Here is an 11,857-nt window from a genome sequence, read left to right as displayed (position 1 = left end):
AGCCCGGAGCCAATCAGCCCCGCCGGGGAGGTGGCGTCAGCAAAGCCCAGAAGGTTGGGCTGCTGCTTCCGCCTTGCCACAGGACACCCTCTCCTTCCCAGCAGAGCCGCCGGGGCCAGCCCGGGCCTCCTTCCAGTCCTCCAGCTGGCTGAGGATGGCTGGGTTGTTGGTGCCCCTGGCCCGCTGCCCTTCACCCGCACCTGTTGGGCAGGTCTCCCCTGCCCAGCCAAGCACTGCCCGCTGGGGAAGTGGGAAGCCAGCAAGCGCTGGAACTTCTTCCTCAGACTGGCTTTTCCAGATCCTGCTTGTAAACTCTGGTTTAAAACAAAACCCAAGTGTCTGAGAGGGAGAGGGTAGGAGGGTGCCACGGTGGGGGACAGAGGAGGCAGGCACAGGGCTGGGGACAGGCAGGAAGGAACAGGCCGCCTCAGCCCAACAGCGGAGTATCCCAGAGAAAGGCTGATGGAAGAGCATTCTGGATAATTGCAGGCGGGAGGCACCTTCCAGAACTCTTACTTCATTTTGCAGAGAGAAAACAGGCCCAGAAAGGGGCAAGTGTGGTATCCACAAGGTGACGGGTGAACAGGTGCCGGTGGAGTGGAGCCCTGGGTCCTGTTCTCGCTCCTGCCTTTTCCCTGCGTGGGGCACGAGGAGCACAAGCCTCCCTCCTCTTTCCTACCACAGATCCCCTACTCCTCCCCAGGAGCACTCCCCCACCGTGTCACCGCACCCTCACCACCCCTGCCCGCCTGGCCCCTGCCTACTCTCTTCTCAGCTGCCTTCCCCACCAGCACCCAGCCGCTGGTCTCCCTGCCACCCCTCCAAGGTATGGACGTTGATTGAGTGTCCAGCTCGGTGTCTGTCATGTCAGTTATTCCTCTTGCTAATAAACCAAAGCCAGGAGGTTCGATGTTCTCTAAAGGAAATGTCACATTGCAGGAAGAGAAGGAAAGGACTTCGTGTGTACCGAGCACTTGACACGTGCAGCGTGCTCCCCCTGCGTGACCGCTGAGCCATGGAACAGCCCTGCAAAGCACTGCGGACGCTTCCATCCGGAGACCAGGCCGTGAGGTGAGAGCCTTAAGCAACTGGCCCAAGGCTCAGTCCAGCTGGCCTAGGGCTGACCCCTCGGTCTTCCCCCCGATCCTCTGCTCCTGCACGACACAAGCTCCGAGACCGAGAGCTCACCATGGGGCACGCCTGCAAGGAGCGCCGTCTGTGCACCGTCTCCTTCCATCCTCACTGGCGCCCGCTTCTCACAGAGGAAGGAACTGAGGCACAGGGCAGCTAAGGGACTATGTCCACCAACCAGGAGGAAGTGGAGCTGGGATTTGAACCCAGGGCTTTCTGCTGCAGCCCATGCTCCTCATTATGGCCCAGTCTGAACACCCCCTCCCACCCCATCTACAAGGCCCAATCCAACCATCCATCTTTTCTGTTCAGCCCCCTCATCCTTTGGCTTGCAGTCTTGGGCAGTGGGTTTCAGGGTCTCTCTCTGTTGCCCGGGCTAGAGTGCAGTGGCATCATCGTAGCTCACAGCAACCTCAAACTCCTGGGCTCAAGTGATCCTCCCGCCTCAGCCTCCTGAGTAGCTGGGACTACTGGCGTGCACCACCACATCTGGCTAATTTTTCTATTTTTAGTAGAGACAGGGTCTCACTATTGCTCAGGTTGGTCTAGGACTCCTGACCTCAAGTAATCCTCCTGCCTCAGCCTCCCAGAGTGCTAGGATTACAGGTACAAGCAACCCTGCCCTGCCTCTTGGTGGTTTAAGGTTGTTTGTTTTCTTCCTAAGTAAGTGCTCCCCCAGAACAGGCTGTGAAATACAGAGATGAGGTGTTTGGAAGGAGTTTTTTTAGGCTTTGGCATTGGACAGAAGGGGGTTCAAATTTCTTCTGTACAGTAACCTTGGGTGAGTCACTCTGAAGCTTGAATTTCTCTTCTGTGAAGTAGGAAGGCTATTGCCTCCTCCAAAGCATTTATAAAGAAGGGCCAGGCACGGTGGGTCAGGCCTGTAATCCTAGCACTCTGGGAGGCCAAGTCCAGAGGATCCCTTGAGGTCAGGAGTTTGAGACCAGCCTGAGCAAGAGCGAGACCCCGTCTCTACTAAAAATAGAAAAATTAGCCATGCAGTGGCACACACCTCTAGTCCCAGCTACTTGGGAGGCTGAGGCAGGAGGATCGCTTGAGCCCAGGAGTTTGAGGTTGCAGTGAGCTCTGATGACACCACTGTACTCTAGCTCGGGTGACAGAGTGAGACTCTGTCTCCAAAAAAAAAAAAAAGCCAGCATTTATAAAGGAGATCACACGAGACAACAGATTATTTTACACTATGAAGTAACTGTAGGTGTCCATAATGATGTGCTGATGCTGTTATTTTCCTAAGGGGCAAAGCCAATGTGAGGGTGAATGAGGGTCCTTGGGGAGTGATGGCTGAGGGTGGAGAGGCTGAGCTGTGGAGGGAGGCCGCAGATGGGTCATGATTTGCTTTGCCGGTGCCCCGTCTCCTGTGCCGGGAGGGTCCCAAGGGGGCAGTGGGTGCTCGCATTGCCCTGGAGTGGAATGCACCCATTTGCCCTTCCAGAGCGCAGGGCCCCAGGGCCTGTGGCCAGGCAGGAGCAGTGACATTGTTTTCAGCTGATTCTACCCTAAGGTCCCCAAAAGAGGAGCGGGTCTCTGACATGTCTGCAAGGCTGACAGGCTGAACCTTGCAGGGGGTCCTGTCTCTAATCAGCTTGGGTGGCTGCGGGGAGATGGGAGGCCGGGGCAGATATGAGGAATCTTCCCCTAAATGGAGCCAGGTGTCCGTGGGTACAGGGCGTGGGGGCTGCTGGAGGCTGACACAGTCTCCTTCCCTCAGCCCCCAGCAGTGTACGCACAGATGATGACTTGGAATAGATACCAATCTGGCCGAGACTGGTCATCAGAACCTGAAATTGTCCCTGCCAAACAGGAACATCCTGCCCCCTCCACTGGGCTATGGGGGAGGAATGAGGAGATACAATCAGGCTCTCAGAATGAGAAAGCATGGATTGTCCTGATGGTCTTTGTTTTGGTGGGTCATTTGGTTGATTATAATTTATTTAGCACTGGGAATGTAGTCATAAGTAAGTCAAAGTCCTTGTTGATATGCTCACAGTTTAGTGGGGAAGAGTTCCGAAAACATGTAACTTGGTAATGGAGGGGCAACTACTTTAGTTTGGGCATTTTGGCCTGGGTATTGACAAGTGAGTAGGAGTTCACTGAGCAGCGATTGGAAAATCCCAGGCTTCACTTATTCACTGATTTAAGATAAGAAACTACCTCGGCACGGAATTCATGAGTGCTGGGGGGTACTCTGAGGATATAGGAGAGCATGACTCAGGAATGAGGCCATTCTGGGTCTGATGGCAAATCTCCCTGATATTCTAATTGTGGCTTCTGCCCCACTGGTTCGGCCTCCAGCTCTTCCCTGGACTCAGTGGAAGAAAACTTGGTCCAAACCACATTTCTCTCTCTAATTGAGCCATTTAGCACCTTGATAGCTGGGAGCACAGAGGTCAAGGGAAGAGAGGGAGTCGATACTAGAGCCCCTTCCCCCACCCTCCCCCTCAGGAGGCAGAGAGGCCCTCTTGGTGGGCACCAGGGTCTGCACGCCCCTGTCCGCTGCGCTGGCCAGCCTCTCTGCAGTTTCCAGCTCTCTGGGCCTGCCCTGACCACACCCACCCAGCACCCTCGCTCTCTTATCCCACTCTTCCCTGGTCCTGAAACACCCCAGTGAGACCTTGACCTGCCATTTTTTGGGCCTCTGACTTGGCTCAATGGTTCAGGGTCCTTGACTTTTTCATGGTCACTCCAGTCATTCCCTAGGTCTTGATCTTGCACGAACACCCCGACTGACCTGCAGCCGCTTTAGGGACTCCCAGATAAGGCCTCTTGGACAGCCAAAGCCCACAGCCCCAGACGCGCTGTGTGCCATAGGCAGTCACCCTTGACTGGGGCAGCCTGTGTTCACCATTGCCAGGACCAAAGGGACCAACTACAGGGCAGGGCCCACAGGGGCACATCTGGGCTGTGCGTGACCGTGGCCCCACCTCGCCCGCACAGCAGGGAATGCAGAGCCGTGTGTGGATTTGGTCTCAGCTGAATTTATTTGCATCTGTCTTTGGAAGAGTTAAAAAAGCATGTCTGATGATTATGTGACATTGTGTTTCAAGTTTGAGTTTCCCCATGTGGCAGTGAGAGTGGGGTTAGTCACCTGTTTCACCAAAGGGCAGTCAAGACACTGAAGAGTGATTTGTCCACTGTTCTGCTATTTAACAGACCTCTATGCAGCACCTGACCACCTGCCAGGTGTTGCTCCAGGCTTTGGGGATTCAGCAGGAAGCAAAACAAAGATCCTGCCCTCAGGGAGCTCACACTCTGATGGGCAGCCCAACAGCAAACAAACTATAGAAATTTGTTGTGTGATGGTGCATGCTTGTGAAGATAAATAAAGCAGGTAGGAGAGTGATGGACCGAATGGGGAGAGTGTTGTTATTCTATACAGGTGTTCCTGGAAGGCCCTCAGGTGAGGTGACATCAGAGGAGAGGCCTGATATATACCTGAGGCAGCCTGCTCTAGGCAGAGGGAACAGCAAGTGCAAAGGCCCTGAGGCAGGACTGTGCCTGGCATTTTTGATGAACAGCAAGGAGGCCAGACTGGCTGGAACGGACTGTACAAGAGGGAAGATGGTGGAATTGGGAGGCCTGACCGGTCCACAGAAGGTTTGGGTCCTTATGCCAGTGCCCGCTGCTCGGTCCCCCTGCCATACCCTGCTGGGGTGAAATGGGCTCAGTGCCTGCCACAGCAGACCTGTCCAGAGGGGTGAAGGCCAGTGGACAACACTGTCATAATCACACCGCACTGCACTCACCTCTTTAATCTGTCTGCCTCTCCTGCTCCGTAAAGCTAGGTAGTGACTCTTTAAAAGAAGGAAAGATATTTACTCATTTTGGGGTCTTCGGTTCTGCATATGGTCCCAATGCTGTCTGTGTTTCTGGTTCCCCCTCTAGAAGGTCCTGGGTGACACTGAGTCCCAGTGCAGGGACAATGCCTGGAGCAGAGGGGACGTTTGTGGGCTGACTGCCTTGCAGACTGAGTGCACGCTCAGAGGCCTGCTGCTAGAGGCGGGGCACGGGCAGGGGCAGAAGCAGAAGCTCGTCCTAGGAGGGAGGCAGGAGAGGTTTCTAATTTCAGTTCCTGGGGTTGATTTGGTGGCTGCGTGTTTGTCTTCTACAGAAAAATAATTGCAAACATCAATTTTGTGTCAGCCACTGTTCTAAGTACTTTACATACATTAATGCATTGAATCCTCATAAAAGCCCTGTGTATGACAGGCGCTATTATCATCGCCATTTTACAGGCCAAGGTTCAAAGGTACAGAGAGGTTAAGTGATTTAGCCAAGGTCACACAGCTAATAATTGGCAGAGCCAGGTTGTAAAGCCAAGAGTCCTTGCTCTCATCCTTCTACCATAGATTCATACGCCATATTCTCACCCCATAGACTGGTCCCCTACATCTTTCACTGGGCTATTTGTGCCCTCAGAGTCCCTGGGAAGAGCCAGAGGGTTTTTGAGACTCAACTTTCAGGAAGGTCAATTTTAAGCAAAGATTTCAGAAAAAAAAATTAAGTATATAATTATAAGTAATTTAAGATGATTGACATATACGTTATAGTGAATAGTGCCAAAAGTCAGGTGAATTTTTAAGATAAAAAAGGAGAAAGCCTTCCAGGAAATGCCACCCTGATGTAGTAGGTTGCAGGGTTTCTGGCCCTAGGCCCAACCCTTGCTCCCAGCCCAGGGTAAACTCTCATTGTCTGTGATTTCCCCTTACACACACACACACACACACACACACACACACACACACACCCGCACTGTGACCGTCTGGGGGAAGTGAGTGGTGGGCCATGTCAGGGCTGGGCTGCAGTGGGAAGTGCTGCTTTCTGACACTCCTGTGGGCCTGGGGCTGGAGGGCCAGGCAGGGAGGGGGCTGGGCCTTGGCTGTCCCCAGGAGCTCTCACGGGGCTCAGTTTCCATTGTGCCTGTGGGGTGGTGTGACAGAAGGACTGCTCCAGTATTGCACTGTGACACAGCAAACCAGCAGGCAGCAGGAGGAACTTCTTGGCCTCTGCACCATGAAATTCCCCACCCCGGGCCCTGCACGGCCTTTGCAGAGCACAACCTTAGATGCTCCTTCCTGCAGGGTGAGAGGCACGCTCTGTGGCTGATGTTTTCTCTGTGTCTGTGTCAAACCCAGGGACACGTGTCGCACTGCCACATGCCACAAAATGGGTCCCCCTGGGGAGACAATGCCCAGGGGATCTTGAAGGCAGAGCAAGAGGAATGTACGCTGACACTCCCACCAGGATGGCACAGAGGGCTGTGCCCCCACAGAGGCCAGGCCTGGGAACTGCTGTGCCAGCTTCTTCATCGACAAAGTGAAGGGCAGACACCACTGAAGGGAGGACGGGAGTGAGTCAGGCAGGGAGACAGCAGTGGCGGGAGGAAAAGGGCAGGGGTGCGTGGAGCGTGGAGCATGTCTGGAGGGTGGAAGGGCCAGGCAGGGCGAGCAGAGAGGAGGAGCAGAGGACTGTCTGCCTCTGCGAGGACAGGGACGAGGACAGGACGAGGACAGGATGGACCAGGACGTGTCTGCGCGAAGGAGGGAGGGAACGTGAGTGCGAGGATGTGTCTGAGAGAATGTGGGGCTGGGCAGAGCGTGTGTGACGACAGAGGAGGGGGCAGGGGGGGCTGAGACAGGGGAGGGGTGGTGGCCTCTCCCCGCTTCCCCGCTGGAAAGCCCTGCAGTGTGGAGTGAGGGACATGCGGGAGAGGTGAGATTTCATTACCTTTCCCTTTGTGTGATATTTTCCCGCTAGAAATGTAAGACTGGAGCTATAAATAATCCAGTCACAGCTGCAGCATCCTGGAGATTTATGGTGCATGCCAACGCCAGCCAGCTTCGAGCTGGGGTGCGTGTGCTTTACAAAGCCGAGATGAAAGGCTCACTCTCCCCTACTCTCCCCTACTCCCAACCAGCCCCATGCCTCTCTCCTGACCCATGGAGCCCAGAAAGGAGGAAAGCTCCCAAATGCTTAGACCTGTCCCTTGTCCTGAGCAGCCAGAGCTGGTGCAGTCTGGCATAGCAGGTGGCTCTGGCAGGTCGGGGAGACCAGTGGTGCAGGGGTGTGGGCAGAAGGTGCCTGCCCTACCCTAGGGGTCCCACTTTGCTCAGCTGCCTCAGACAGGGGCAGGGCTGCTTGTGCCTGGCAGGGCCTACAGGTGGCCCAGACACAGACGGGCTCCAGCTGGATGCGGTCCCACGGGGCAATGGCTCCCTCATTTCTATTCTCTCCTCTGGGCTGGGACCTTGTTCCATGCCTCATCTGCAAAGATCCCAGCTGTCCTTGGGGCGAGACTGTAGGACTGGGGGCTACCTCCCGGGAGAGGGTGCACATCCTGTTGGCCTGGGGAGGCAGCCAGAGCGTCCGGGGCAATGGGAGAGCAGGGAGGAGGCATGGGGTCTCCCCAGTCGCCTCCCAGGACCTGTCTCCAGCCCTGCTGAGAGGGCAAGAGAGGGGGCAAGAGATAGGCTTGTCCTCAGAATCTACAGGAGCTGGAGGAAGGGGAGAAGGGTGGGGGTCTCAGGGAAAGAAGCTCCTTCAAGGCACCTCTGCTGTGTGTCTGCGCCTCCCTGCGGGTTTCCACCGGACCACATAGCTGTCTGTGGCCCCACGAGCCCTAGGCTCCCGAGGGCAGGGCACATGCCAGCTTTGTTCTCACTGGAGCCCTGGTGACGGTGCATCCATTTGCACAGAACAGTCAGACCCTGTACTAGCGTGCACGCTCCCCATGGGCCGAGCCCGAGGAAGGGGTGTGCCCAGAGCAAGGGGGTCAGGCCTGCCCTCCCTCCCGTTCCCTCCTGCCAGTCCTCAGGCTGTCCCCTGGGGGCCGAGGATCTCCTGGACTCCCTGTCCGTGCCCTTCCTCCCTCTGTGGAAGCCCCAGGGTCTGGCGTGGCCCAGTTACCTTAAGCAGCAGCCTGTCACCTCAGCAGTTTCTGCTTTGCTTTTCTTCTAGTTCCCTGAGCAAATATTGAACATCCAGAGACATAACCGAATCCTGGGCATCTGGGTGGGGTTGGAGGGGGTGGCTCAGCTGCTTACTTCCTGGGCAGCTCAGCCAAGATGAAACACACCCGGGTCTAGGCCTCTGGTACAGGGAGGCTGCTGGGGGTGGTAAAGGGGGGTTCCTTCAGAGGACTCCTCTGGGTGGGGTGTCTGTTGGATGGCTGGGCATTCTGGAGCAGGTTGTTTGGGGCAGTGTCTTTTCTTGGGGTGGGGCAGTCTGTCCTTCAGCTTCCAAAAGTAAGCCATGCTGGGAGTGGGCACTCACGGTAGGAATTACCTCCCTGGGGTGGTGGCTCAGAGGAGGCTCAGCTGAAAATACCGATGGCCTCAGAGCAAGCTTGCGGTTTGGCGAATGGCAGAGCCGTGTGGATCCGGTAGGCTCTGAGGACCTCCCTGACCGCAGCTCGGATGCATCCTCCCCTGCCACACTCCTGGAGCACCTGTCGGGACCCACCACTATGCACATCATCTGTCTATCCTGCACGGCCGCACCAGCCAGGGTTCTCGCTGGAAGGAGTAGAAACGGACTCTGACACTCTTAAGCAGAGAAAAGATTCAGTGGAAGGAGCTGGGCATGCTCACAGTATCGACAGGAAGGCTGGAGACCCGGCAGGGAAAATGGGCGGGATCCATGGGGTGCTGGGCAGTCAGCATCACTGCCAAGGTCACCCACAGGGTGGTCGGGTTAGGATGTCTTTGCCGGTACCACCCTCTGCCGTCCATGGGTCTCACCACAGCTGGGCAGCTGGGCAGCCCATGCCCCTGCCAGGAGTGACTTCTAAGCTACTCCAGATTCGGAGTCCCAAGTGGGAATTTCTGATTGACTGAGTCTGGGTCATGTGCTCACATCCTGGCTGCCAGCGAGTAGAGGGAGGCCGAATCCCCAGCTCTGATGTCTATAATGAAAGGCAGGGTCTGTTTCCATAAATACCCCTCAGGAAGGGAAATTCCCACCCCAGGCCCCGAACAAGAGAGGAGCTTTCTGGATGAGCTTTCTGGATGGCTTTCCTGGCTGGCGCCTCCAGCTCCCATCCTTCCAGCCCTTCCCCCACTCTGAAGCGCAGGAGGCTGAGCCCTGGCGGATGCCGCACTCCCACCGCTCGGGTCTGTCCAACGGGAGGCACCATTGGAGGGGAACGGAGGGTGGGAGGGGAGAGGCTGGGCGTTTGTCCTCCTTGCTCCTTTCCTCTGCAGCTTCGGGTCCCTCCAGTTTCCAGTCACTTCCTCCCTGTGCCACCAGGGTCTTCACCGTTCCTTGCTGGGTTCCCTTAGCACTGCCCACTTTTGTAAGTAGTCCCTTCCTGAACGCTTCCTCGGTTGTTCCGCTTGAAGGTAACATCTGTTTCCTGCTGGGCCCCCCAGGTGACACAGGGGTTTGAAGATTGGAGAGCGACAGAGCCCTAACAAGTGCCCGCACGTGGTGGAGCAGATGCCCGGAGGAAGCAGGCAGCATGCTAGCGGGGCAAGAGCAAGGACTTCGCGGCCAGACGCAGGAAGGTCTGATTCTCAGCCCAGCTCCTCCTACCTGTGTGAACTTGGCCAAGTTCCTTAACCAAGCTGACTCTTCCTTCTTTCTGAGAAATGAAAATGAATCCTTATCTCATGGGTTTGTTGCGAGGACTGAATGAGATATGGATAGATTTATTAGGCACTTGGCACTTAGGAGACCAGTGATGGCTAAAGGGGTCCGCCTGATGTGCCAGCTCCGATCCATCAGTCATGGCCGTGGGGCGCTGTGCTGGGAAGAATTCGGACCCCTCGTTCAGGCTTGGAGGTGACGGGGGCACCTGGGAAGTGGCACTCACCAAACAGTAGCTATCAGTTTTCACATTTCTTTGCTCCTTGGGAAGGGAAGTAGGATTCTGGGGTCAAAAAGGCCAAGATCCCAGCAGATTCCTACTTGGTCCAGCACTGCCCAGGTCCTGAGTCATCGAGCCACCTCTCCTGGTTCAGCGCAGACTTCTTGGCAGTGAGAGTGCCCTGGCCAGCCCTCTCCTTTAATCAGCGAACTGCTTTAGCCCTTTCTAGGTTGCTTAAGGTCTTCTTTCTCTTAGGACCTTCTCTTGCTCTTTCAATCCCCAAAAGCCCAGCCTGCTGATCCTTCCTGCCGGTACAGACACACAGACACACTACACACATCTCTCTCTCTCTCTCTCTCTCTCTCACACACACACACACACACACACACTCTTTCCCAGAGTAGGTTATAGAGAATTACATGTAGGAACTTGAATCTCTCCACTCAATATTTATTGAGCACCTGCTATGTGCTGGGCAGCAGTATACAAAACAGACATGCTTTCTGCCTCGAAGAGGAGACAGACATAACCCAGGGGGTCTGAGCAGTGCAGTCAAGTGCCAAGGTGGAGGTGAGCATGGAGGGACCTCTGACGGGGGTGGCATGGTGGAATGATCAGAGAAGACTCTGCTGAGCAGGCGGCTCCTGAGCTGTTCCAGGTGGCAGTGGGGGCAGCATACGCAAAGATCTGAAGGTGTGTGTTTGAAGAGTTGCTGGTCGCTGGCAGGTCACTGTGGCTGGGCTCAGAGCTGGAAGGGAGGAGGTGCTGGAGAGGGGCCAGCTGGGAAGTGGTGAGGTTTAGGGAGCAGGTCCTACAGGGCCTTGGAAAGGGGTCCAGACTGTCCCGAAGCAGCCCCCAGCCCACCCCCAGGCTGCCTTCTGCCTGCTGTGGCAAGCGAGGCCCTGAACGGAAACGTCTTCCACTGCTGTCCTTCCCATGAGCTGCCGGGCTTCCCAGGCAGCTGGGGGCAATCCCTGCCCCCATGCCCCGTGAGTCATTAGGACAGGAGTGAGAGCTGACTACGACTAGTGGTCGGGGGGCGGGCAGGTGGCAGAGGCTGAGTGAGGAGGAACTACAGGGTGGGCCCCCCGACTTGCTGAATGAAGGCCTTAATGGAGGGCCCGTAGTAATTGGCCGGCCTAGCCATCCAGTGCAATGGAGGGTACGACTGGTGTGCAGGTGTTTTCTTTTTCCGATGACTCAGTAGGTTTGCAATTACTTCTTCCTCTCATAAAACCCCCTAACGTCTTTTCCCAGCCACCTCCCCACTCAGACTTGCTTCCCTTTGGAAAATGGGAAATAGTGTGTCTGAGAAGCAGAGTGTGGCTCTGTGTGTGTGTGTGAAAGTATTTCATGTATATGCGAGGAAGTGTATAAATGGGAGTGTGTGTACTTGTGTGTGCGTGAAAATACTTCTACTGGTGCCGTGCATGGGAGCAAATGTGCATGAGATTTGCATGCCTCTGGGTGGTGAAGTACGCATGAGGGGAACATGGATTCTTGCATGCGCACAGGTGTGCAGGAGAGCATGGGTGTTTGTGAGTCTAGGGGACGTGAGGTGTGGTGTGTGTCTGCAGTGAGGGTGCATGTGACTCTGAGACCCAGTCGCCATGCTTGTCTTCCCAGGAGAGAAGTGGTTGGGCTGGGTTATTTGTATTCACCAAAGCAATAAAACACCCCACTGGTCTGGCCCCTGGTCTCTTGCTTCTTTGTAATTCATTCTTCACCCAGCAGCCAGGGTGAGCTTTTAAAAATGCAAATCAGATTATGTCACTCTTAGGCTGAAAACCCTCCAGTGGCTTCCCAGTGCATTTGGAATAAATCAAACTTCTGACTACAGGATGTGCCCCCACTCCACTCCTTCAAATTTGCGTCCTCATCTCTCACTCCTTGGGCACGCCC

This window comes from Propithecus coquereli, unplaced genomic scaffold (assembly GCF_000956105.1).
Source record: "Propithecus coquereli isolate 6110/MARCELLA unplaced genomic scaffold, Pcoq_1.0 Scaffold5, whole genome shotgun sequence".
NCBI classification, from domain to species: Eukaryota; Metazoa; Chordata; class Mammalia; order Primates; family Indriidae; genus Propithecus; species Propithecus coquereli.
Note: the sequence above shows the minus strand (reverse complement) of the source record.